This window comes from Chlorocebus sabaeus, chromosome 12, assembly GCF_047675955.1.
Source record: "Chlorocebus sabaeus isolate Y175 chromosome 12, mChlSab1.0.hap1, whole genome shotgun sequence".
Lineage (NCBI taxonomy): Eukaryota > Metazoa > Chordata > Mammalia > Primates > Cercopithecidae > Chlorocebus > Chlorocebus sabaeus.
Genome location: NC_132915.1, coordinates 14541232 through 14568058, shown reverse-complemented (window position 1 = coordinate 14568058; position 26827 = coordinate 14541232). Strand labels below are relative to the sequence as shown.

At 40.4% G+C, this 26827-nt stretch overlaps 1 long non-coding RNA gene across 1 annotated transcript in view; it reads right to left on the bottom strand.

Moving 5' to 3' along the window:
- Positions 1 to 26827, bottom strand: part of LOC140713037 (uncharacterized) — a 98270-nt gene that overhangs the window by 55555 nt on the left and 15888 nt on the right. The gene's annotated exons all lie outside the window — the stretch shown is intronic.

The following is a 26827-nucleotide window of genomic DNA, read 5'->3' as shown; positions in this document are numbered from 1 at the left end:
TAAACAAAAAATGTTTGTCTGTATACCACTAAAAGCTTCTTACATCACAACATTAGTACACCTACTATACTTGAGAACACACAGGCCCAGAGAAAAGTCATGGAAATTATATATAAAGCAAGGACTCTCAAACTTTATCTCCCACTCCGTACACCCTACCCTCTAGTCCCACTAAAATACATTTTATGGTTCAAGCATCAGGCTGTTTCTTTCCTGTGGACCTTTATACAAACTATTTATTTACATCAAGGAATGGGTATTATTTTGTCATTTCTTTCTTTTTAAGAAGAAAGTCTTTAGTACCTATAGCATCAAACTAGTCCAATGGGAAAGGATAACCAACAGAAATCAAATTGAATCAAGGCAAGAACCATGTGTCTTTCATTCACCACCACATATCCTATCAAACACAGTGCCTGTAGTGTATTAGGCGCATAATATTTGCTGAATAAATGTGTCTAAGAAGAAGATATACTATCATTGCAAATAAGCTTCTCTGATAAATATTTTATATTTAAAAGTATCCAGATATTTTGTTAAATAAAAAAGCAAGGCCTAGTGTGTACAATATGCCACCATTTGTGTAAAACACACACACACACACACGTACAGTGACTATCTAAAAATGCAGAGAAAAGTGAAGGCTACCTAAAAATGACAGTAAAAGGGGGCTTAATAATTACAATGAGACAGAAAGTGTAAACAGGAGCCATCCCAGAGCAAACCAACACATAAGCTCTCCTGGCCAAAATACTACTTGAATGTATCAGAAAATGAAGCAGATAAATTCTGAGCAACGGAACTGCACATACACCCTTAGAGAGTGCATTCATTCTAGAGAGGATGAAAACTCTTTTTCACTATATGCCTGTTTATATAACTTCAATTTCTATAATGCATATGTTAATATACCATACGCAGGTGTATTACTTAAAGAAAATGGTTTAAGCCAAGTACAAAATGTAGGAGTCCATAACTGAGAGGAAATAATTCTGTTTTTGAAAGGTCACATAACCTGTACCTGCATATTAGGATAGTTAAAAATAATATTACCCTGCATCTTGGAATCAAACAAAAAATTAAAGGCAAGTATGTCTAAGGAGGAAATGTCAGCCTGTGAGAAGCAAGCAGATGATAAAAGAGTAACCAATTATTTTAAATTCAACCAGGCCTCTAGGTTCAGAAAAATCACAGCAATTTTATAGAAGTCAGTATCTTGTCATACTAAATGGGGAAGCTCCCAGAAAACTAGAAATGGGTAAACATTACTTTTTTTCAAAACATGACAAAAGGGGAAATGTTTCATAAATATTTGTCAACAAGTACAGCATGAATCACAGAAAAATGTCTAGAGCACATTAATAAATGCACCAATCATTAAAGCTAAGAAAAAGAAGGGAGCTAGCATTTATTGTATTACTGTGCCAGGCACTGTGATGGATGTTTAATGTTCTGTTCCATTTATAACAGTCATTGTAAGGTAAGGGGAAATGTTGCTTTGATTGGCCAGACCTGGGTCATGTATTCACCCTTGGAAATCAGGGTATACTCAACTGAGGGGAAAATGCTTCTCCAAAGAAACACTGGGATGCAGTTACCAAATTGGAAACAAGACTAGGCATGTAAGAGGAACACTCACCTGCAACAACATTTAGCTTTAGCTAGGTTAAAAAAATTAAAGTATGCAGATCTCAGAAAGTAAGAGTATATGTGCAGTTCTTCTGGTCAAGATTTGTCTGCCTTATTTTCTGGCACATTCAAGTGATATTTTGGCCAGGAAAGCTTATGCGTTGGTTTGCCCTGGGATGGTTCCTGTTTACACTTTTTGTCTCACTGTAATTATTAGGCACCCCTTTTACTCTCAAACGTGTTCTAAGTTTTGAGAAGTAAATTATAAGGCAAGACTAGATCTTGGCAAACAAGAGAACATCAGGAGGGTATATGTCCAGAATGGGGAAAGCCTGATCTTTAAAAAAAAAAAAAAATTGTGCTGGAAAAACTAGGGATGTTTATCCAAGAGAAAGCTAACATGAGGCTTGAGAGGCATAAGAGTCACTTAAAAAGAAGGGTGGGGATAGAATTGTTTTGTGTGATTTCAGAAGATAAACCAGTACCATGGGTAGAGTTACAAGGAGCAGATTTCATCTCCATATGGGAAAGAAATTTATCAACATCGGTTGGACTTGTTCAATCATATTGAGGAAGGACCAAAACGGAAGAGATCTTTGGATTTTGAAAGGTTTTGCTAAGAGTCATGGGATGGGATTCCCATCAGACAGATCTTCAAGAGTAGGCAGGGTAGACCTAAAGCAGGCATTAGGATAAAGCAGCAGGAAATCAAGAAACAGATTTTTAAAAGAAGATTAATCATTCTCACCTCTTTTTCCAGGCCCGAGAAAATTCAGTCAATTGTGAAGCAACTCTACAATTATTAAGGATAAAAAGAGCAGGCATTTCTATGTGTTTATTCCCCCTTTGCCTTTATCTTTCTATCTGACTCTTACTTTCCTTTTGCCCTGATATCATCATCTTATAAAATAAGACTTCTTCAATTTATATATATTTTTAAACACCTCGAATTGGTTTAGGAAAAAGTAGGGAGTAAATAAGTAGAAAATAAAATAATAAAAATAGTTTTAAGTGTTTATAAACCTACTTTCTTACACACTTTGGTAAACAAAATGAAAATTCTATGGCAATATCCCATGCAAACTGCTTTCTCTGCATTGATCCACTTTTGCAAACAGGAAAGCTCGAGTTCCCTCTTTCCAGCATCCCCTGCTCAGAACACTCCCTGGAGTCAGAGTCCCTTCTTATCTGTGGCTGCTTGAAATGCATTTCAGATGAAGGAGTCTCTGGGGTGGCACAAAGATGACCACAAGTTCTCCTTGACCACCCTGTAACCATGTGGTGGCTCTAAACATTTGGCCTCATCTGCAGGATGCAAGCACAGGAGTCCCTCTCACTATAAAAAACACCATGCCCAGTGTTTCAAACACTGCTGCATTGGGTCTCGGACACAAGTGTGCTGCTTCCAGCCATTCAGTCTTGTTAAAGGGAGTTTATTATTAGCTTCAAATTTCACCCTGAGACTGTCACAGAAACCAGAATCTTTGACAAGTATCAGGTGAAGTTCAGACCAATCCACCAACATTGGCACTACAGCAGAAGTGTTTTGTTTATGGTCATAAATCTTCCTTTGACTGGATCATCAAAACTGGTAGTTTCCCACACACATATCAGCACTGTCATTCAACAACCAAAAATTACTGTAAATCAGAGGAAATTTATGATTAATTAACGAAATTGCAATTCAAGTACAATTTCATTAAAACATCTTCAATAAGGCTATTTAATTCAAAAGTAATTGTCTAGTAAAGAATTTCATCGTAAGAATCAGTGTAAACAAAGAAAAAAACAAACAACCCCATCAAAAAGTGGGCAAAGGATATGAACAGACACTTCTCAAAAGAAGACATTCATACAGCCAACAGACATATGAAAAAATGCTCATCATCACTCACCATCGGAGAAATGCAAATCAAAACCACAATGAGATACCATCTCACACCAGTTAGAATGGCAAGCAATAAAAAAATCAGGAAACAACAGGTGCTGGAGAGGATGTGGAGAAATAGGAACACTTTTACACTGTTGGTGGGACTGTAAACTAGTTCAACCATTGTGGAAAACAGTGTGGTGATTCCTCAAGGATCTAGAACTGGAAATACCATTCAACCCAGCCATCCCATTACTGGGGATATACCCAAAGGATTATACATCATGCTGCTATAAAGACACATGCACACGTATGTTTATTGCGGCACTATTCACAATAGCAAAGACTTGGAATCAACCCAAATGTCCATCAGTGACACACTGGATTAAGAAAATGTGGCACATATACACCATGGAATACTATGCAGCCACAAAAAAGGATGAGTTTTTGTCCTTTGTAGGGACAATGGATACAGCTAGAAACCATCATTCTCAGCAAACTATTGCAAGAACAGAAAACCAAATACCGCATGTTCTCACTCATAGGTGGGAACTGAACAATGAGATCACTTGGACACAGGAAGGGGAACATCACACACCAGGTCCTATTGTGGGGAGGGGTTAGCGAGGAGGGATAGCATTAGGAGATATACCTAATGTAAATGACGAGTTAACGGGTGCAGCACACCAACATGGCTCATGTATACATATGTAACAAACTTGCACGTTGTGCACATGTACTCTAGAACTTAAAGTATAATAATAATTTAAAAAAAAAGAAACACACATTTCCCCAACTGAGGCAGGAGAATAGGGTCTGGAGGCAGAGAATTGAAGGCCATTTCATGCTGAATCAAGGAAAACACCAAGATTTGGGGGCACGGAATCTGAGGTCAATTTATGCTAACTTTCTAAGAGAGAAAACACCTGGGTCTGGAGGCAGGGATTCTAAGGCCAATTCAGGCCAACTTCCTAACGCTAAACCAAAGGAAGAATTCCATCTCCCTACAACCACCTGAGAAGCAAAGGATCAAAGGCTACTGTTGCTGCCACCCTCCCCTTCCTCCACGCCTCAGATGGAAAGGGAGAGTGCCCTGGATTGGCCTTGGGGCCAAGCAGGGGCCATCCCTTCATCTGCAGGGGGCACCCATTCACCTCAGCCTTTAGCCACAAACCAAATCCTTCATCCAGATAAGGGGTAACAGTAGGAACCTCAACAGGAGTACTTAAAACCCGGAAAACTTTGTAACGGGGCCATGAGCCGCTTGTTTGAGCCCACTCCCACCCTGTGGAGTGCTTTCTCTAATAAATTCCTGCTTTCGATACTTAAAAAAAAAAAAAAAATGAATCAGTGTAACAGTGTAAATTGAAATTTTGGTTTCAATTAATCAACTACATTATCATTAATCAACTACATTATCATTAGCAGAATGGTCAAACAGACTAGTAAAACAGAATATAAAAATCTAGTAAAAAATAAATATTTGTAAGTATTTGGGTGATTTACATTTGGTGGAAAAAGTGAGATTCTCTAACTTTGGAAAGAAAGTTAAATTTTTACTTTTGGATAAAGAGAATGTGATATATCCGTACCATGGAATGTGCCATACCTTAGCAATGAAAAGGCATTAACTACTAATATATGCAACAAAAGGATGAATGTCCAAATCATCACGCCAAGGGAAAGAAGACAGACACAAAAGAGTACATACAGCCGTTACTCCATTTCTATTGCCTAAGACCAGGGGTGAAAGGTGGGATAGACTGCAATGGTAAACAAAGAAACTTGGGATAGTAACAGAAATGTTCTATATTTTAATTGTGATGGCGGTTCCATGAGTGTAGCTGTCAAAGCTCATCAAATTATATTCTATATCCAATGCATCCTTTAAATGGATGTATTTTTCTTTTGTTAATGGTACTTCGATAAAGTTTAAAAAGAAAAAATCATAAAAGGAATATCCATTAGATCACATAGATACACAGATTTCTGTGTGTGTGTGTGTATATATATACACATACATATATATACACAAATATATGTACATATACAAATTTGTGTATATATATATATAAAAAAATTTGTGTTTTTGTGGAAAATAAAATTCCTATATACTCTACATATATGGCCACACAGTTACAATTTTACTAGAAAATAAGCAATATACTTCAAATCTTTGAACAATATAGTATTTTTAGATAAGAATTACTTGTAATTTTTCCAATTCTTCCTGTAAGAAAGTATATAAGCTAGACACGGAGTAAGCAAGGCACTCGAATACTTTTGGTATGAATATACTATAAATGAACATGATTTTTTAAAAAATGAAATTAATTAGCAGGGTTTTTCTTCCTACTGTTAGATAGCTTGACTTCCATTAAATCATTATTATTATCCAATTTGTTGCAGTAGTCCAAAGCATTCATTATCTATGTTTGAATTATAATCATTTTAAAAAGCGGTCAGGGCATTTGTACTACTAATAAAGTCAGTGAAATGTTAAACTTATGGAGAAAACATTCTCATTTTATTTTTAAAGCAAACTGTTGAGGAAATTAAAACTGTTCATCTTATAAGAAATGCAAAATCTCAGCTCTTAAAATGGACTGTTAGCAATTAGAGAACAGAAAGCAGTCCCTCTGGGGGGGCTTCGGTGGCCATTTGCCAATAATTAGCTTTCCTCATACAGCAGCATGTATTAGAATCACCTGGAGGGTCTGTTAAAACTCAGATGGCCAGGCCCTACGCCCAGAGTTTTCCATTCAGGTCTGGGGTGGGGCATATTTGCACTTCAAGAAGTTCCCAGGAAGGCCAATAGTGCTGGTCTACAGACCATACTTTGACAACAGGAGTGGCCACAGAGGAAGAGCAAAGAAGAAACTAGAATTGACAGAGGATGAGTAAAGCTTGGCCACAAGTCAATGAGGGAAGGAATGATGTTCTTGTCAATGCAAGCTATTGGCTAATCACTAAGGTAGGGCTTGGGAGGGACCAAAGCCTTTTTACTAAGTGATGGGTAGCACTTGAGCTGTACCTTATGAGACTGATAAAGATAGGGGAAAAGTGTACATCGGTGAAGGAGACATTGGAGGCAAAGGAACAGCCTTGGGAAGTACAGAATATTGTCAGGGAACAACGGAGGATCTGATTAAAGGAAAGCAGGGGTAAATGAGATGGGAGGGCGGTGTTAGCTTGTGGGGAATGCTCCTCTCCACGGCTGTGGAGGGTGCGCTGCTCTGTGGAATGAGAAGTTCCATCTTCTGCATCACACAGCCCTACGTGGTTTTATGGGGGCTTTTTCTTTCCATTGCTGGACCATTGCTCCTGCTGGTCCTCTAATGAAAAGGACCTTCTCACCATTCTTCACTCTGTCACTCAAACTCAATCTTTACTTCAAAGACCAGTTCAAGCCCTATTTCATCCTGTGTTTCTCTCTGAAGACCAAATTCACTTTGAACTGTCCCACCCCGATCTACACCTTGCTAGGCATTGCCCTTTTCTCCAAGCTACATGTATTTGACATCTCTGCAACCAATCAGAAAATTTTCTCGGGATAAGGGCCATGTCACCCTGTAATGTCCAGTTTGGTGCCAGCTGCACAATAAGAATTGAAAAAAGAAAATACTTCACTGGTCAATTGGCAGGTTACTAACACATAATCAGCAATTGTTGTTGAGGTTTTATTTATTTTAGTGGTACACAGGCAGTTCCAGAATGTGCAGCATCAACATCCCCTGGGTATGGGTTAGAAAGGCCCACACCCAGGCCTTGCCCCAGACCCAGGGAATCCCAAACTGTGGGGTGGGGCCAGAAATGTGTTTTAAAACAAGTCTCTCAGGTGATTCTGATACATGGTCAAGCTTACAAACCACTGCTTTCTACAAAGCCTGAATCCCAAAACAAGTTCAGATAGCTTGTAAGGGTCTGTAGATTGAACAGTGATCATTTTTTTCATTATTTTTAATGATAAAAATAATTTAAATAGGAATAAAAAATGCTTTGAAGACAAAGCAAGTATAGGAAAACTTAACAGAGCCAACACTGTGCTTAGTGCAAAATAAATACCTCCAAAATCCTTTACACATGTCCACATGTCAGAGGTGGACCATTAAAGGGCCCCTGTGCTTTCTTTTTCTTTCTTTCTTTCTTTTTTTTTTTTTAATTTTTTTGTGGAGACACTATGGTGCTCAGGCTGGTCTCAAACTCCTAGACTCAAGTGATCCTCCTGCCTTGGCCTTCCAATGTCCTGGGATTGGACTCTGTGCTCTCTAAAGAAGCACGGTCAGTTATCAATTCGGTGCCTTAAGAAGAAAAGTCACTTTGAAGCACGATTTCTGGTAGTGAGACCTCCTGGAGCATCCTCATAGGGTGAGGCTGTGTAACCTACAGTCCAATGTTCCCAACAACAAAACATACATGAATGTTCCCCAAAACACAATGAGCTTCCCAAGGCTGTTTCTCAATATTAGTTGATGATTATTGCAGGTCAGATGCAATGCCTCTGAGGGGACTCTCTAGGGCAGGGAGATAAGCAGCTCCTGAAGATCTGAACTCAATGCAGGGACATAATCTCAGGTGTCCAGAGGAACAGATGAACTGCAAACCCTCAACCACTCCTCCATGAACACTTTCTCTCACTGTACTTCTGACACAAAACAGCAGCAACCCCGAGATTCCACCCAGTTAAATGCTGGGGTGCAGCCATCATGGGAAATTGCCCAGCACAGTCACCTAGTCACGTGCATTGGGGAATGGGGGGGTGAGCAGGTGTTAATTCCTGATTTATTCCTGCATTGTTTCCCTTTCAATTGAGTGAGTGTGAAGCTACAGTGGTTAAGTATAGGGGCTGCCTGAGCAACCATTTGCATAAGAAAGATCTGCTGAAAGAATTATTCTTTTACAACAGGGAAGAGTTATTCTGTTTCCATACCTCAAATCATAATCTTAAAATGACCCTTACTTAAGGTTGGCCACAAATTAACAGGTTTGCTTTTATTATTTGCTCTACTGAAGGAAAATTTAAATTTGAGGACTCAGTATTCACACTGAGATTGTACTTACAAATACATACGAAATGTGCAACATAAAAAGGGCCTGTAAGGGGCTCATAACTCATCTCCAACATGTTCTGCTATTTACCTGATTTGCAAGAGGGGAGAGTAGGCAAATAAAACAGAATTTTATTTTATTTCTGTTTTATTTGATGTCGTTTATTTTTTAAAACTTATTTTTCAAGAAAACTGAAACATCGTAAGTACTATTTAAGCCCCTAAATCTCAGGCCCATGAGCAAAAATATCCACAGTATTCTTCTTCCACAGAAATTATCTTGGAAAAAGAGAAATCAGGCAGAGTCTAATGTTTTAGTCAGGCGTCAGCAAACTTTTTCTTTAAAAGTTTTAAAGAGGGCCAGGCATGGTGGCTCATGCCTGTAATCTTAGCATTTTGGGAGGCCAGAGTGGGAGGATAGGTTGAGCTCAGGAGTTCAAGACCAGCCTGGGCAACATAGTGAGACCTCCCACCCCTCATCTCTACCAAAAAATCAAAAAAATTACTCAGGCATTGTGGCATGTACCTGTGGTCCCGCTACTCAGGAGGCTAGGGTGGGAGGATTGCTCGGGCCCAGATTGAGGTTGCAGCGAGCTGTGATTGTGCCACTGCACTCCAGCCTGGGTGACAGCATGAAACTCTGTCTCAAAAAAAAAAGGTTTTAAGGAAACTTCTTGTCAGGCCTCTGAGCCCAAGCCAAGCCATCGCATCCCCTGTGACTTGCACATATATGCCCAGATGGCCTGAAGTAAATGAAGAATCACAAAAGAAGTGCAAATGCCCTGCCTCGCCTTAACCGATGACATTCAACCTCAAAAGAAGTGAAAATGGCCGGTCCTTGCCTTTAGCGATGATATTATCTTGTGAAATTCCTTTTCCTGGCTCAAAAAGCTCTCCCACTGAGCACCTTGTGACCCTCACTCCTGCCTGCCAGAGAACAACCCCCCTTTGACTGTAATTTTCCTTTACCTACCCAAATCCTATAAAACAGCCCCAGCCTTATCTCCCTTCGCTGACTCTCTTCAGACTCAGCCCACCTGCACCCAGGTGAAATAAACAGCCATGTTGCTCACACAAAGCCTGTTTGGTGGTCTCTTCTCAGGGACGCGCATGACACTTCTGTGGGCCACATGGTCTCTGTACAAATTACTCAACAAAATCATCGCAGCAGGAAAGCATCCCCAGACAACAAGTAAACTAATGGGAGTGGCTGTGTTTCTGTAACATTTTATTTACAAAAACAGGTAGCTTCTAAATTTGGCTCATGATCTGTAATTTTCCTGCTGCCTAGGGGGAAAGCTTACTACAAATACCCAGGAGTAAGCTATTTTAAAAAGCAAAGTAATCTAAATTAGGAAACTCCTTCACTCATCACCCGGTCCCTTGTTAGAAATGCAACCCTGCATTTCATGTTGCTTTCAGATTGATCTTTCCAAACAGCCACTCCCTGCTCAAAACCCTTTAAATGCTCTCTGTTATTTAAATGTTCCCTGTTCTGCGTTATCTAAAATCTAAACTTCTTAGTATGACATTTAAGGAACTCCCTCCACAGCAAGGCCCCAGCCTCCTCCTGCACACTATTCCTGCACTGCTTTGCACACACGGTGTGCTCACTGCTCCAAGCACTCCTGCCTGCTGCAAGCACTGCTAATCACCTGCCTAGTATCCTGCTCCTCTTCTTCCTAACAGAATCCCCATAATATTGGGGAAGACAGTAGACTCACATAAAAAAAGCCAGTATTTCCTACCCTAGTGGCCAATGGGATATAGAAAGTCATTGGCTGGAAAATGACTTATTTTTTAAAGAAAATGTTTTTCTCTTAAATTTAAGGAAGAACAATCTTTCATAGGATATACTGTATATATTTTTATTTTCAATATATTATGATGTTTTGACATCTTTAAAAAAAAAAAACAAAAAACAAAAAACCATTTCTAGCTAGGAAGAGACTGCCCCCAACCAACACCTTGGCCAATTCTTAGAGATAGCAAAGGGTTCAGCCCCAGCATGTCCACGATCTGCAGACTAACCCAGAGCCCCACCTGCTCCATCTGGCCTGTACACCCCAAGAGAAGATATTCCTCTGGCTAAATCATCCCAGGGCCAAGCACCAGCTAAACTAGAGACCATGCCCATAGCTTAGAGCCCCTCATATTACTCAAACTAGCAAACCCTAAACGGTTCACCCAGTTTTGCCTTGCTCTTCCTATGTAAACCCCAATAAAGGCTCTGGTCTAAGCCTTCTCTCTCCTGTCTTCTGCTTCCTGACTGTCTGGTATCTTTCCCATGTAGTCCTGTCTGGCATGCCCCACCTCTTGCCTCTAAGGGCAAGTGAGTATAATATACTTTTATTTTCCTGTCTCCTCTTCTGGCCACTTCTGTCTGCCATCACATAAAAAAAAAATAGAAAATATGGGGTTTACTCAGACGGTAGTTGCCCTTTTGCTCTTCCCTGCTTTTTTCTTTCTTTCTTTTTTTAAATCTTCTTTCTGGAACTATGACATGATGGTTGGGGCTACTGGGGCCACCTTGTGGCCTTGAAGTTACCTTGATGATAGAAGTCATGACCTAAGGATGGCAAAACAAAAACAAAGAAACTGGCTCCATGATGACATTAAGTCAATTAAATCAGTCCTGGGCAATCTACCTCTGAATTTCATGTAATGTGAGAGAAAAATAAAATCCTTCCTAGTTTAAGTCACTGTTATTTCAGGTCTCTGTAACCAGTTAGCCAAATGTAATCTCCAGCTGATACAATAGCCCTGCATTTTCCTCATGCTATTCAATCTCTTGAGGATACCCTTCTTTCCTCTACCTTCCATTTCTCCACTTTTCAAAATGCTACTCAGTCTTCAAAATGTGGCAACAATGCCAGCTCCTCCTGAATTATTTCCTCCTTCCACAGCTACTCAATACTTTGCTTTTCCCCTTTGTAACAGCAACATGAGAGCTCAACAATATGCTCTACAATCCACCATGAGACTGTAAGCACATCATTAACCTCTCCAAAGCTGACTTCCTTCATCTGCAAGACGGGGATGGAGCAAGTTCTGATTCATATTATTATTGAGATAAATAAATGAGATATAGTACATGAAACAGTGTAATGCCTGACACATAACTAAGTACTCAATAAATGCCCCTAATGGTGGTTATTATTATTATTATTATTGCTATTATACTTGTGTCTCCATTCATTGATTTTAGGTCTGTCTCCCTGAGAGCATAAAAGTGTATGACAATGACTCATCCTCCTCATATTCCCCTAGCATCTAATTTACAGGTTAGGTGGATTGATGAACAAATGAACAAATAGCAGGATTATACTAACTAATATAATAATGGCCAGGAAGGTGTAAGGTACTTGCCCAAGGACTTTCTTTAGACAAAAGAAACATTAGAAGGCAAACTTGACAACAACATATGAACATATTCCCAGTAACAGCTCATTCATTTCAAATATTGTTTTGTCTGCTTAGAGGCTTTTGTCACTTGCAAGTTGGTGGAAGTGATAACGCACTTGTGCAACCCGAGCAAGCTCCTTGTGCAACAGAAGGGAAAATATGCAAATCCATATTTCATCAGGCAGTAGTAGCCACTGGGAAAAACTGGCATCTCTATTGTGTCCTTGGAATGGAACAAGAGACAATGTACCATTAAAAGGCTAGCGCAGCAGGAAAGATCACACATCTCTAAAAGAAAAGAAATGAAAGGCACTGCATTTGCACAAAACACATATACCTCACAGAGACCAGGATCTCTTTTCTTCCCTTCCACCTACTTCAGCCCAGCTCACGCACAACAGAGTCCATATCCCAAAGTTTGGAAACCAAAATGAAAAACATCAATGGAAAAGCCTAACTTAAGAATTTTAAACCCCTCTGGGTTCACTACTCTGTGCCATCTTGTTGGTATTTGTCAACCACGGCTCAAGGTCTTCCACATCTGTCTCTGGTGTGGTGCTCTCCACAAATATTACTAGTGTCTGGCAAGGAGAAACCCTGACCACAGTTCTGTGGCTCCCTGTTTGACTATGTCCCCCAGGCATAGCCCAGTCCACATGAGGGGAGACAGCCTTAGCTGCTGGTGCTGGACAAGACCCTTGAATTGGTCAAAGCATCTTTATCACCAGCTGATATGGTTTGGCTGCGTCCCCAACCAAATCTCATCTTGAATTTTAGTTCCCATAATCCCCACATGTCATGGGAGGGACCCGGTGGCAGGTAATTGAATCATGGGGCCAATTACCCCCATGCTCTTCTTATGATAGTGAGTGAGTTCTCCTGACATTTGAGAGTTTTATAAGGGGCTTTCCCCCTTTTTGTCTAGCACTTCTTGCTGCTGCCATGTTAAGAAGGATGTGTTTGCTTTCCCTTCCACTATGATTCTTAGTTTCCTGAGGTCTCCCCAGTCATGCTGCACTGTGAGTCAATTAAACCTCTTTCCTGTATAAATTACCCAGTCTTGGGTATGTCTTTATTAGCAGAGTGAGAACAGACTAATACACCAGCTTTCTTGCCCCTCCCAGATCAGACATCAGGAAGTTGTTCAGACTTTCTCATTTTAGACATCGCTCATAATATCACACAGAACTGGGTCTCCACCGGGAACATGTAGCTCTAAACCATATATTCTTTGAAAAGCTGTAATCCCAGTTCAATATGGTGCCCTTCTGGGTTTCAGAGTAACTGACAAAAAATGATCATATTTCATGTTTTATTGTTAGTCACTCTATAACCTTATACATTACATAAATAAGGCAAATGTGATAAACCTGTCCTCTTGTCTCAATTCTGGAAAAAAATCTGAAATGCTCACTTCCAATCCAGGATTCTGTATGTTAGTGTAGCAAAAATGTAATTATGTCTTTTCTAGAGCCTGTCCCTTTGTTTTCTCATTTAAATAAACATCAATTCAACTATCAAGAATAAGAGGCAACTCAAATATTTAATGGATGCTTTTGAAAAATATCAAAGGGAACCCAATTCCAATACAATGTTTAAAACTTCTGCTTTGCTGTTTCTCCCTCTTTCTTCTCTCACTCTGGAGTGGCCTAGGCTGTTTTTGCTGTTCTCTCTAAGCTGCCCCAAATGTTCTGCTCACCCACTTCACTTCCCTCCCCCTGCAGTCTGGATTAATTATTTCCTTATACTAGCTTTATTCCTTTCTAGTATAAAATCTCAGTGACCTATGCTTTCTTGAATTCTGCAGCATTTTCCTCACAATATTATAATTAGCAACATAAATTTCTAGGATTCAAGAAGCCAGAAAGGCTGTATGTACTCATGTATTTAAAATTTGTTATCCTTGTTACACGAAGCATCTAAACTATAGGTACAATATAAGCCCCATGGAAAACGCGCTCTTTAAAATAGCAGGGAAAGCACACTATATGATTTTTTAAAAAACTAAACCATTTAAAAATATACTTGTAAATCATAAAAGTGATCTATGAGTTATCTATTTCATTCTAGTGGATCAATGGGCATTTGTAACACACACAGAGACACACAAGAAAACATCTGTTCTTTGATGAGCTTGCCTCTCGTTTATGTGCTATCTCGAGTCTTTGAGGATTCAGGTTGACACTCTTAGCTTTTTATTTTACTTATGATTATGGATTTCACAACACTCAATATTTTTACTTTATGAAAGCTGTGCTTTTTATCTTGTGCTTAATGATGCCAACATTGCATATTAGAATTTTTTAAAGGGTATCTAAATAAGAGCAGGAACACCTGGAAAAGGCATGGCTGTTTGCCAAGGTTCCCACCTGCATTAAATCACTTGTTAATATACATAATTGCCAATGATGTACTTTAAAATCGTTTTCACTCCAATTGCCATGACTCTGCAAAAGCAATGATTGGTGAAGAAAAACTCTAAAATCCCCACCTGGCTTTGGGAAAAAAGACACAATTCACAGACTCAGCCTCTCCCATCTACCATGTCCCATGCCCAGGAAATTACCAAATGACTTTCCTTCTCAAGCAAGGTCTTTCCCTTTTGGAAACGCTAGGATTATTCAAAATTAAATAATGAGATCAGGATGTTGATTATTCACTCAGTGCATGGCCTGTGTACCTTATTTTCTCTCTCCACATCTTTAGGGACATTCTTACACAGGAATTTTTCAACAGATCCTAGAAGAAGAAAAGAAATTTAGCGCTTAAGGTCAAACAGAGGAAACCAAACAGTGACCTATCCCTCTAGTCTATTGAGAGACTATCCCTGCTACCCCAAGGAAGTTGTAAGTAACCACATTCAATTCAAAGAAAGGACAACCTATCCTGGGAAGTTGTGACAAGCCTGCAGATTTCAAACTTTCAATCATTGAGAAAACCAATATGCTAACAAAGACTCCAGAAAAGATCATGGCCTTTCAGCAAACAGAGGACATCTTAGTTTGATTATATTTTCCTGTTACAGAGTGATGAACTGGCAGGCACCAATTACAATGCCCTAAGGAATAGCCTCTTCCACTTCATAGCTACCCCTTTGTTATTTCTTGACAGACTAAGAATAAAAGAATACCAGGTGATGAAAAGGAGAAAGGCACTAGATGGATTCCCTCATTTCATCTGACAATTGTAAGGTATATCTTTGTCAGAATATTCAGGCATCAGTTTTTAAACATTTAGAGTCTATGGGAAAGAACCACATGGTCTGTGATTAGTTATATCAAAGCTACAAGCCCATTCCACACCAATCCTTGGAGAAAATGGAAGCTCATGATGCTTAAAAGCCTTTACCTTGACCATTCTTTTTATTTGAGGGATTACCAACTTCAAAGTATCAAACTGCTGTTCACTTCCTCTCAACTCCCTTGCCCCTGTCAAAAATGTTTTGTTTACAGTGACTTGAATGAAAACATTATTTAGAGATATTAACGTTAGGGAAAGTTGGATGAATGGTATACAGGAACTTTCGGTAGTATTTTTGCAACTTTTTTGTAAACATAAAATTATTTCAAAATAAAATTTTTTTTTAAAAGTTAGATATGTGGCCAAGAAGCATATTTTAAAAAGTTCAATAGAGAGCTTTAGATGATCATTAGAGAAATGCAAATCAAAACCACAATGAGATACCACCTCAAACCAGTCAGAATGGCCATTATTGAAAAGTCAAAAAATAACAGATGTTGGCGAGATTGTGGAGAAAAGGGGATGCTTACACACTGTTGGTGGGAGTGTAAATTAGTTCAACCATTGTGGAAAGCAGTGTTGCAATTCCTCAAAGGCCTAAAAACAGAACTACTGTTCAACCCAGCAATCCCATTACTGGGTATATACCCAAAGTGATATAAATCGTTCTATCATAAAGAGACGTGCATGTGTATGTTCCCTGCAGCACTATTCACAATAGCAAAGATACGGAATCAACCTAAATGCCCATTAATGGTAGACTGGATAAGGAAAACATGGTACATATCCATCATGGAATACTATGCAGCCATAAAAAGGAATAAGAGTATGTCCTTTGCAGGAACATGAATGCAGTTACAGGCCATTATCCTTAGCAAATCAACTCAGGAACAGAAAATCAAATATCACATGTTCTCACTTACAAGTGGAAGCTAAATGATGAAAATATGTGGACACAAAAAGGTATACAGCAGACACTGTGGCCTACCAGACAGTGAAGGGTGGAAGGAGAGAGGGGAGCAGAAAAAATAACTATTGATAACTAGGCTTAGTACCTGGGTGATAAAATAGTCTGTACAACAAACCCCTATGACACAAGTTTACCTGTATAACAAACCTGCACATGTACCCCTGAACCTAAAAAAAAGATAATGACAACAATGATAAAGATTGCTCACTACATCACAAGCGAGGAAAGCTAATTGCTCTAGATTGACTGAAACAATGAAGAGAGCAATTTCATGCTAACATGCAAACTGATGTTTTATTACTATTTCTTACAAAAATGCCTTTACTGTTGAGAATGTATGAGAATGTGTGTTGGTCAATGTGCCCAGGATTCTAGTGAGAAAAAGGTTACAAGCTCCAGCAGTTAAATGAATACATCCTCTTCTATACTAGACCTCTTAGAGGTTTGAAGTACAGAATGGATGTGTTTGTATGCAGAATTGTTGGCATACTTTGCCTCTGTGAGCCAAGTGCAACAAGACTAGTGGCCAACAACAGAAAATGGGATAGAGCGCCATCAGACTGAGCTCCCACACGCCTTCCTGGCAGGCAGCTGTAGCACCAGGTCCCTGCCCCGCCTGTCCCAATATACCATAACCAGCATCGCACTCCTCACACAGACCTACACTAGGGCAGTAAAGAAATCCTTCCCTGCAGTGAAAGATGAGAAAAATGAAGAATGGGTTTACATCCTTGTCTAAAGTATAACTACCTACAGCTATGTAGAATCAGAGAAAGAAGAAAATTTAAGTACCGTGGACACTCACCCCATGAATATCTTTTCCCCTGTATCATTATGACAAATGGAATCTTATGCAGAAAATTAGAATGCCAGTAACTCTGAGTACTTCAACAAGTTTTAGAGAGAAAATCCATTACCGGAGTAAGCAGAATTCAAATCCTCTCCATAATTTGGATCAAATGGAACAGTACCTAGCACAGTTCTTGGTACACAACAGGCATCTAATCAATGGTAGTTTTCTTCCCCTAAGTGGCCTCATAAATATGGAGATACATATTAATATCTAAATACATGCTTGTTTGTGGTATAGAATGTGGTAAGTGAGACTAGGAGAATCATATATATCTTGGAAGATAAGGACAGAGAACGTAAATTAGGCTGAAGACAAATGAGCAGGGATCGAGGGATATAGCATTTGCATGTACAGGTGAAACATCTAGAATAAAGCCTGATGAAATCAAAGGCATTTTTATATTAGGTCTATTCAGCCACATTCAGTAAAGCCCCCCCAGGGATCAAGGAGTCAGCCTATGAAGTTGGAGGGTAAACGAGCGTAGGTGGACTGCAAGCGAAAGAGCTTACTAATTCTTCTCTTTTTGTAATAAACTTTTTCGTACAGAATAATTTGGATGTACAGGAAAGCAGAAAAGGTAATACAGAGAGTTCCTGTATACCCTTCCCTTCGTTTTTCCTGTTACCATCTTACATTACCATGGGAGATTTGTCACGACTAAGAAACCAATGTTGGCAAATTACTATTTAATAAACTCCACGCTGTATTCAGATTTTAATAGTGTCTTTCCTAATGTCCTTTTCCTGTTTCAGGATCCCATTCAAGAGATAACATTACCTTTAGTCTTCATGTCTTCTTAGGCTCCTCTCATCAGGGACAGCCTCTGAGGCTTTTCTTGTTTTTCATGACCTTGGCACTTTGAAGAGTAATGATCAGGTATTCTGTGGACTGTTCCTCAATTTGGGTTTATCTAATGCTTTCGCATGGTTAGACTGGGGTTAGGTGTGGGAGGGACAGTTCTACACAGGTGCTGCACCCTTCGCCCTACATGAGGGGTAGAAGCTTTCAACACGACTCGTCACCGATGATGTTAGCCTTGACCACCTGGCTGCTATAGTGTTTACTAGGCTTCTCCCCAGAAAAATCACTTTTTCCCCCTTATTTGTTTCAATAAGATACTAACTATAGCCCACACTCAAATCAGAAGGAAGAACTAAGTTCTACCTCTTTATTGCATACATTAATAATACATAAAATATTTGGGACTCTTCTGTAGGGAAAATTTATCTCTTCCCCATTTATTTAATCACTCATTCAGTCATTTGTATCAGTATGGCCTCAGGGACATTTATTTTATACTTTCAGTTATAACCTAATACTACATTATTTATTTTGTTGCTCAAATTGTTCCAGCTTTGTTCAGCTCTTTTCAGGATTACTCCTGTGCCCCTTTGATATGCCCCAGTCTTTTGCTGTTTGAGCAATTCCTTACTTTATAATACTATAGGAGGTTATAGGTCATTTTGCATATTCCTTGCCCCAGCTCTAGAATGGCCATCTCTCCAAGGAGACCTGGTTTCTTTATTAGAGAATAGTATTAGAAAACAAGACCTGTGCACTGAGTGCTATCCCTCACTTTCTGTGCCCACAGATCATACCAAAACTGTCTGTGACAGGCCTGGCCTTTCTCCGGAGCATGTCCTTGGGCTGCCGGCATCTTCTTACTGAATTGGGGTTGTCATGTATCACAGGCAACCTCTATGCCTCTGGCTTCATGCATCTATGTGGCGGGACTTCAGTTTGTGTAATTTTCCTGACCTCTCTCACACCCATCACTCACCCACAGGAGGTAGTGTGAATTACCTGCTAGGAGATTTTGAAAAAGGAAACTGAGTTTGCCCAACCCCTTCAGAGCTCTCTCTTTCCAACGTGCCTGACAGAAGAACAGAGGCAATGGTTAGCTGTCTGACAGACCAAAGGATCTGCGGTATCTAATACGCTGACAATCAGGTGGGAAAGTCAATCTCATTTACGGGTGGAGACCTAGGAGGCCCACTGTGGCCATGCTGCTAAGTCAACCAATCAATCACTCATTTGTGTGTTCCTTATTCAACAAATGCTTATTTACCTCACATACCAGGCACTATTCTAGGTGCTAGCGATATAGCAGTGGAAAAACAGACAAGCAAGAAACAGATTTCCTGCCCTCATGGAGCTTACATACCAGCAGGGAACACAGATAATAAGGAAACATAGGTATGTAAGTGATGCATATCTATTTTTGTGTATATATGAGTGATATGAAGAGGCAGGGCAGGTTGACTCAGGAGAGTGCCTGGGAGGACAGAGGCGGTAAGGGCTGAATTCTGACAGCCACTGACTCTGAGGGACACTGGAAGCCAGTAGATGACTTTGAACACAGGAATAATATATTTCTTCTCCTTTCTTGTTTTTTAGGAATCATTTTGATGGTTAGCCATGTTCAAAACAGTCTACTGATGGGAGTAGTGGGAAGTGGGACAGCAAAAAACAAGGGTGAAAGCAGAAGCCCAGCTGGGCAACTCCTGGGATAATCTAGACCAGACAGAATGGCAGCTTGGACACGGTGGTGGCAGTGGACATGGCACATGAAAGAGAAGAAACCTCCGATTACTCCAAGGTGTTTTGCCTGAGTGACTGGCAGGTGGAGCCAAACTACACCAAGATGGGAGACCTACAAGAGGGGCAGGTTGAAGTGGAAAGGATCAGTTGGATCAAATGGAATTGAACATATTCAATTTGAAACATGGTAAGTGAGCCATGGAGAGGAAAGGGTTAATGTCAGGCCTGTGAAAACCTGGTCCCCCTAAATGTTTCCTAAGAAACAGCAGAGTTAAGATAAATGGGGAGTGTCTCTTCCACCGTTTGTTGACTGGCTCTGCACCTGGGATAGGGGACCTGTGGGTTTGACATGCAGGTCTTAGAACTGCAAATGACTTGAATAATATAAAACATTAATAAGAAAAAGGAACTATGGCTTCTCTGTGTCAAGGTGACCCCATAAATCCTGACTCTCATCCATAGCAGCTTTGTATACCCCAAGTGGGAGACAGGGCAAAAAGGGATGGTATGTGGGTCACTGCCAGGCCCCTTGATAAGATGGAGATGCTGTGTCTGCTGTATCTCCTGCTATGGGTCTTGCTATAAAGCCATCTAAACATAATATTAAAACCTATTTGTGTCCCATGAGTCTGATGCTGACTTGAACCCATAACCACAACCACAACCGCATCATAAAGCAGCTATTTTAATCTCTCCTTGTCTGACTATCTGACTCCTTTAATTCTAAAACTGGGGAGGGAAGAGGATGGTATTAATTATTGGCTCCCTAAATTTCCCCATCTCAGTGGCTGTGATTTGTGCAAATTAGTCTTTATAGTAACTTAGAAGGCAAGAAGCTAACTGCAGACATGAAAATCCAACACTGTCGGAACTATTAAATCTTTACCCAACACTTGGAACCACAAAATGTCTCTAGTGCTGCTCCTTTAATGATGAACATATGGTTCCCTAAACAGAAAGAAAGAGCTGGTCTTCTGTGCTGGTGGCCACCAAAACCACGGAACAAAATGGCCCATGGCAGAGGCCAAGACAGACCATGCACACAATGGTCCCACCCTCTCCTTGGAAGGCTGTGCTCTCACCAGGAGCAGAACAGTCCCTGGTCACAGGAGTCACTTCACCACTTCATGAATCATCTCTATCATCACATCAACACAGGTCATGGAAACCACAGAAAGACTGATCTGCAGAGAGATTTTGCAGAGGTTCTGATAGGCATGTTAATCCCTCATCACACAGAGCTACCAGAGTTGAGCCAGACACTCCCTCCTTCCTCAAGTGTAAGAAGAAGAGGAGTAAGAGCATATTATAATGCTCTCACTTCAGGGAACAACAACGTAGGCTACGACAACTAATTCATGCAGCAAGCTCACTGAGGCCCTGCTGTGATCTGACATCACTTTAGACCATGGGGATACAGCAGTGAACACAACAGACAAAATCACCTTCCTTCATGGAGCTTACATTCCAGTGTAGTAAGACAAAAAAGATGATGATTTAAAAAAAAAAAAAATTATTTTGAATGGCTGGTGCCATTCAACCACGGTTCTATAATCAGAAATCTCTGAAGTCAAGTTTTAAAAACTCCTCTTGAGCCCACAGATGTCATGAGTGCTCTTCCAAGAGTGATGCTAACATTTGGGCACTTGGAGAGTCATGGCTCCACGTCTTCACTCCTCCTTATCAGTTCCTCCTGGATTTTATGGTTTAATCGGGGCTGGCGCACGCAACTGTTCCCTTTTTGCTTCCGTTAGTCTGACAGATTAGGCCAGTTGGTTTATTAACGACTTGGCCACCTACCAATGGCATAAGCACCGGGATAAATCCCAGCGGAGGGTCTCTCCTCTGCTTCCGCTGAGCTTGGTCTTGAAATGCTTTGAGATCTACAGCAGTAACAGCACAAGGAAACCACTTAATTGCTCAATGGTAGCGCGGCTTTGCAGTTGCTTATCAGAGAGAATCATCTTTTGGAAATTAATGTGTACATCTCCTCGATGCCATGACAAACTCACAAAATCTCATCTCTCTGGTCTGAGCAATATGCCTAGAACAAAATGACTTATTGGATGATTTTATTTACTTCAGTTAAGAGACCACAGCTTATTAGGCCTTTAACACAGATCTACAACATCAGGACTCCCCAAACAATGTTTTCCTTGCTAAATGACCCCAAAGCCTATCATTTGGAAATAAGGAGGCACCTGAAAACTATGACTACATAACATTTGTGCTCAAAGGAAACAGACAACCCACCATACAATTTAGGGAAAGACTAGTCAACAGAATTTACCCCTTTCTCTTTCTCTTCACTGTCTAAAAACTGCAATGGCAACAGTATTGTCCCCTTTAACAAGCATAAGGAAACCTCTTTCCTTATACATAATTCAGTGCCTTTCACTCCACTCTCTGCATGTCGTTACACATGGAGGGACCACCCGGCCAGCTGTCTGGATGGCAGACCCCAGGGAGCGGCCCCATTTCGTTAACTCACTGGACTGACTAAGGCAGCACCACAGGGAGATACAGAAGCCAGTCAGTGAGAGGACAAACGGACTCTGGTTTCCTCCTAGCACTTAACGCAGGCTGTTCACCTCAGCCCTGTAACATTTCAGGCAGTCTGACTCCTGCTTTATCAGCCTGAAAAACAGAACTGGTTCTGCTCTCAGCGACCACTCCACAGAGCACACTGCAGTCCCTGAGCAAGCAGAGATTCAGGAGACAAAGCCCAAAGAGATGAGAAAAGGCAGAAGGAGCAGCTTTCTGTTCCCAGGCAATTTTGAGAGTTATAAATAGATGAGGGGGAGGGATAAATGTAAAGAAAACACTTACTATAGAAAGAAATACAAATCTTAAATATTTAGACAATGAAAGAAGCAAAAAGAACTGCCACAAAAGTCACTCTGCATACAGGCTCACACGAGACATGACAACTATCAAATCACTATGCTAAGCAATGAAATGCCTTCATCCCCAGTTACTTTCGCTGTTAATTGCAATTTCACAAAGGTTTTCAAGATTTTCCACAAGAGAAAAAAGATGCAATGCTTTTTCAAAGTTTGGCAGGAGTTTTTATGTCAGGAAACAAACTGGTTTGCACATTCGGAAGGTGGAAGTTAAGAAGGTTACATTTTTCCTCACATATTTTGGAGGCGTCTGGACAGCCCTATTTTTTTTTAAAAAAAAAAAAAAGCACCTGACCTTTGAAAAGCTTATAAGACAAAATCAGCTTTATTTTGTGTTAGAGATCTGCTATAAAGAGTTAAGTATTTTTAACAAAAGAATGTGCATCTGTAGCTACGGAGTTGCTCGCACCATCGCAGCCTGTTTGTAGTAGGGATTGCTAACACGGCCAGCCTGCATGTTGAGACAGCATCATCCACTAGAGGCCAGAATGAGACTGTCATGTACAGGCAAATCAAATACAGACTCTGGAAGCACCAGAGCATCAGGGAGTGACACCCATACTGGAGATGACATGCTGGCAAAATGCATTTCTAAATCCTCTTACGCAGTTTCTTTCCACATCTAAATCAGTGGGTAAATGAGGCACTAAAGGACAACATCTGTCAGCAAGAGGCTGACACTGTATTGAAGACTCAGAAACTGTAACAAAAATGGACCATTCTTTCCTGAATTGAAGTTGAGAAGGAAGGAAAAGAGGAGGCAGAGCATGGCTGCTGGTGCGAGAGGGGCCAAGACACAAATATGTATCTGATATAGGAGGCAGGAGAGGAGAACAGAGAAATGGGCAGGGAAAATGCCTCTGGAGTTCCCGGACCTGGAACTGGACTGGGAGCTAGCTGCAGCCTCGTGCATCAGTGGGGAACTGGTTAAAAACACGCAGCACAGGCATAGCATGGAGCATGAGACCGCCACCTGACAACTGAGGTAGGCCTGTCTGTTGGTATGGGAAGACCTCTTAGACATGCTTAAGTAAGAAAGTAGTAGACACTATGCTCTTTAACGATGACGTCTGTGTGAATTTGTTAAGGATGCATATGCACACACATACACATAAAATCCATCTAAAGGCTCACGCCTGTAATCCCAGCACTTTGGGAGGCCGAGGTAGGTGGATCACCTGAGGTCAGGAGTTCGAGGCCAGCCTAACTAACACGGTAAAACCCTGTCTCTACTAAAAATACAAAAATTAGCTGAGTGTAGTGGCAAACCTGTAAGCCCAGCTACTTGGGAGGCTGAGGCAGGAGAATTGCTTGAACCTGGGAGGCGGAGGTTGCAGTGAGCCGAGATCATGCCATTGCACTCCAGCCTGGGAGACAGAGCGAGACTCTGTCGCCAAAAAAAAAAAAAATTAATTCTAAAAAGATGCACAAACAAACACAAGAAGCCTCCCAATCAGAGGCCTTGCACTTGCCACTGGCCCTGTTCAGAAAGGTCCTTTCCCAGATCAACCCCCACTGAGTTCTTTTCTCATTTACCATCTCAGCAAGACACTCCTGCCATTGTATTTAAAAATCAGTGCCTCCAATACTATTGTCTCCCTTTGCTGCCGTATTTTCCTCAAAACACCTGTCATCATCTGGCACATTCCGTGGCTTATTCATTTATTCCTGGGTTTTATTTTTTATCTCACTCCTTTGGAATGTAAGCTCCATGAAGGGAGAGGTTTTGTCTGTTGTGTTCACTGCTGTATCCCCAGAGTCTAAATCGATGTCAGCTCATAGCAGGGCCTCAGTGAACTTGCTACATGAATTAGTTAAGTCATAGCCTATGTTGTTGTTCCCTGAAGTGAGAAAAGAGCTAGGAGTTACTCAGGTTACCAAGGAAACAATGCTGTGTTGAGGCTGCCAGTCTGGACATGACCTCCAGCTGACTTTGCTCCAAAGGTGAGTCCAAGAACTCAAGGGCATCTCCCTTCCCTTAGGTCACAGACCAGGATTTTGTATAGAAAGACTTTCAATATCTGGAGTGAGTTTGATCAAAGGATCTAACAGACAAATGCAGCTAATGTAGACCTGTGAATGCAAGAGGGCCTTCCTCCTCCCAGAAAGGCCATCCACTCCATCCAGTGACACAGGTTTGGGAGAATCCTGGAGAAGCTGGGGAAGAAGGACACCTGCCTAGCAAGTCAGACCAGGTTGCTGTACCCCGGCTGTTGATGGAAGAACAGCAGTCACAGCCAGACTGTCCATGCGTCCCTGTGTGGAACGCAGTTCTCCTCCACACAGCCCACCGCATTCGACCTTGAACCAAAAAGGTGCTGGAGAATGACAAGCAAAAGCCCATCCAGGGTTCTAAGCAGTGGGGAAAGCATATTCCTATCATCATGTTTTGCTGAAATAATTTTGAATTATGCCTCGGACGTAAAGGATGCCAGAGTTTGGATATTCTCTTTGCAGAGGCCTTGGTAACGGAGGAGACACTCCCAAGTAGTAAGTGGATTCTGGGGGCAACTACTTAACCAATCTAGTGCTATTTCAGAATTTTTAAAAAATATAATTGTGAGAAATGTTTTTGGAGTGAAACATATATTATCACGTGGACCTCTACAGCAGTTGGACTCAATGTAAATATTAATGGTACTTTTTTCTATTTCTCCACTCCTCACTACAAATTAGTTACTTGCCTGAGATCTAATTTTACTTAATATGTTGGTAAGGAATAATGCTTGGCATGATTTCACGCTTGGAATATGTAGGTAAGGAAAATTGCTCAGAATGATTTCATGCTTGGTTTGTTTTCTCTTCAGTTCTATTCTCAAGTAGTTTAGCATTTTGTTTTAAATGTTTTAGCTCCTAAGGGCATGAATATATGCAATAATATCTCTCTTCCCAAATTATCACGACTACAACTCCTTCAAGCACCCAGAAGCCAGACCAGGACACAGATGAAAATGCTAACATAACACTGCATCATGCGGATGATTTGAAAACACGATGACTGAGAAGTGACTCATCCCAGATGGCTGTGGGGTCAAATACATCTCCAGTTATGGCCCTCTGGACAAGTGGCAGGCCCTGCACTCATGAAGGCTCTCCATGTGCTGCTCCCTCCTAATGCCCACCAATAAATCCTACTTCCTGTCCAAAAAAAAGAAAAAGAAAAAGCACCCATCATAGAAACATGCACTTTGCTCCTTAAGTTCTCATTCAAAGCCTTATTAACTATTATTTAACACATAAGCCTAATACGTATGTTTAATTAATTTCCAAATCTATGCAGATTGAAAGGAAAATTGGCTAAAAGACATGAGTCAAGCAGCTGCAATGACTCAGAGATGTAATAGACAATGATAACAAAAGAGCAAACAGAACTATAAATAATGAATATTCATAATGACAAACAATTGTCAAGCTAATATTTAACTACAACTAACACACATTGTAACGATAGAAAGCTTTCCAATGTACTTTAAAAGGAATTTAACCAGAAATGGCATTAAAAGAAAGTAGTACTTTGTTGTTTTTTTTTTTTTTGAGGTAGGGTCTCATTCTATTGCCCAGACTGGAGTGCAGTGGCTTGATCTCAGCTCAATGCAAATTTAGCCTCTCGGGTTCAAGCGATTCTCCTGCCTCAGCCTCCTCAGTAGCTAGGATTACAGGCAGCCGCCACCATGACTGGCTTTTTTTTTTTTTTTTTTTTTTTTTTTTTTTTGTAAATTTTTAGTAGAGATAGGGTTTCACCACATTGGCCAGGCTGGTCTCAAACTCCTTACCTCAGGTGATCCTTCCACCTTGGCCTCCCAAACAGCTGGGATTACAGGCTTGAGTCACCACATCTGGCCAAGAAATTAGATTTTAAGTGTTCTCACCACAGAAAAGATTAAGTATGTGAAGCACTACATATGTTAAATAGCTTGATTTTGCCATTCCACAAGTATACATGTATCAAAACATCATGTTGTACACCATAATATATATAATTTTTACTTGTTAATTAACAATAAGTAAATGGACAGCAGTACTTAAAAGAAAAAGATGTACTTATTTAGATTATTCTCTTATAAGGATCCAACTCTTAATTCTTAAAGCTAGCAAAATGGAAGTTATCGTATATATGGAATCTATATGTACGGATATTATATGTCCCATATATATAATCGATAGATGATAGACAGCAATCCATTAAAAATTAGTGTGCCTTCCTACAAAATTTACATTTATTTATTCAATAAATAAATATTGAGCACTTCTAGTTCTTAGTGAGCTAGACAGACTTGGTACTGCCCTTGTAGACCCTCCTCGTGTTCTATTTCCTTCCCTTTTTTTTTTTTTTTTGAGATAGACTCTTGTTCTGTCACCCAGGCTGGA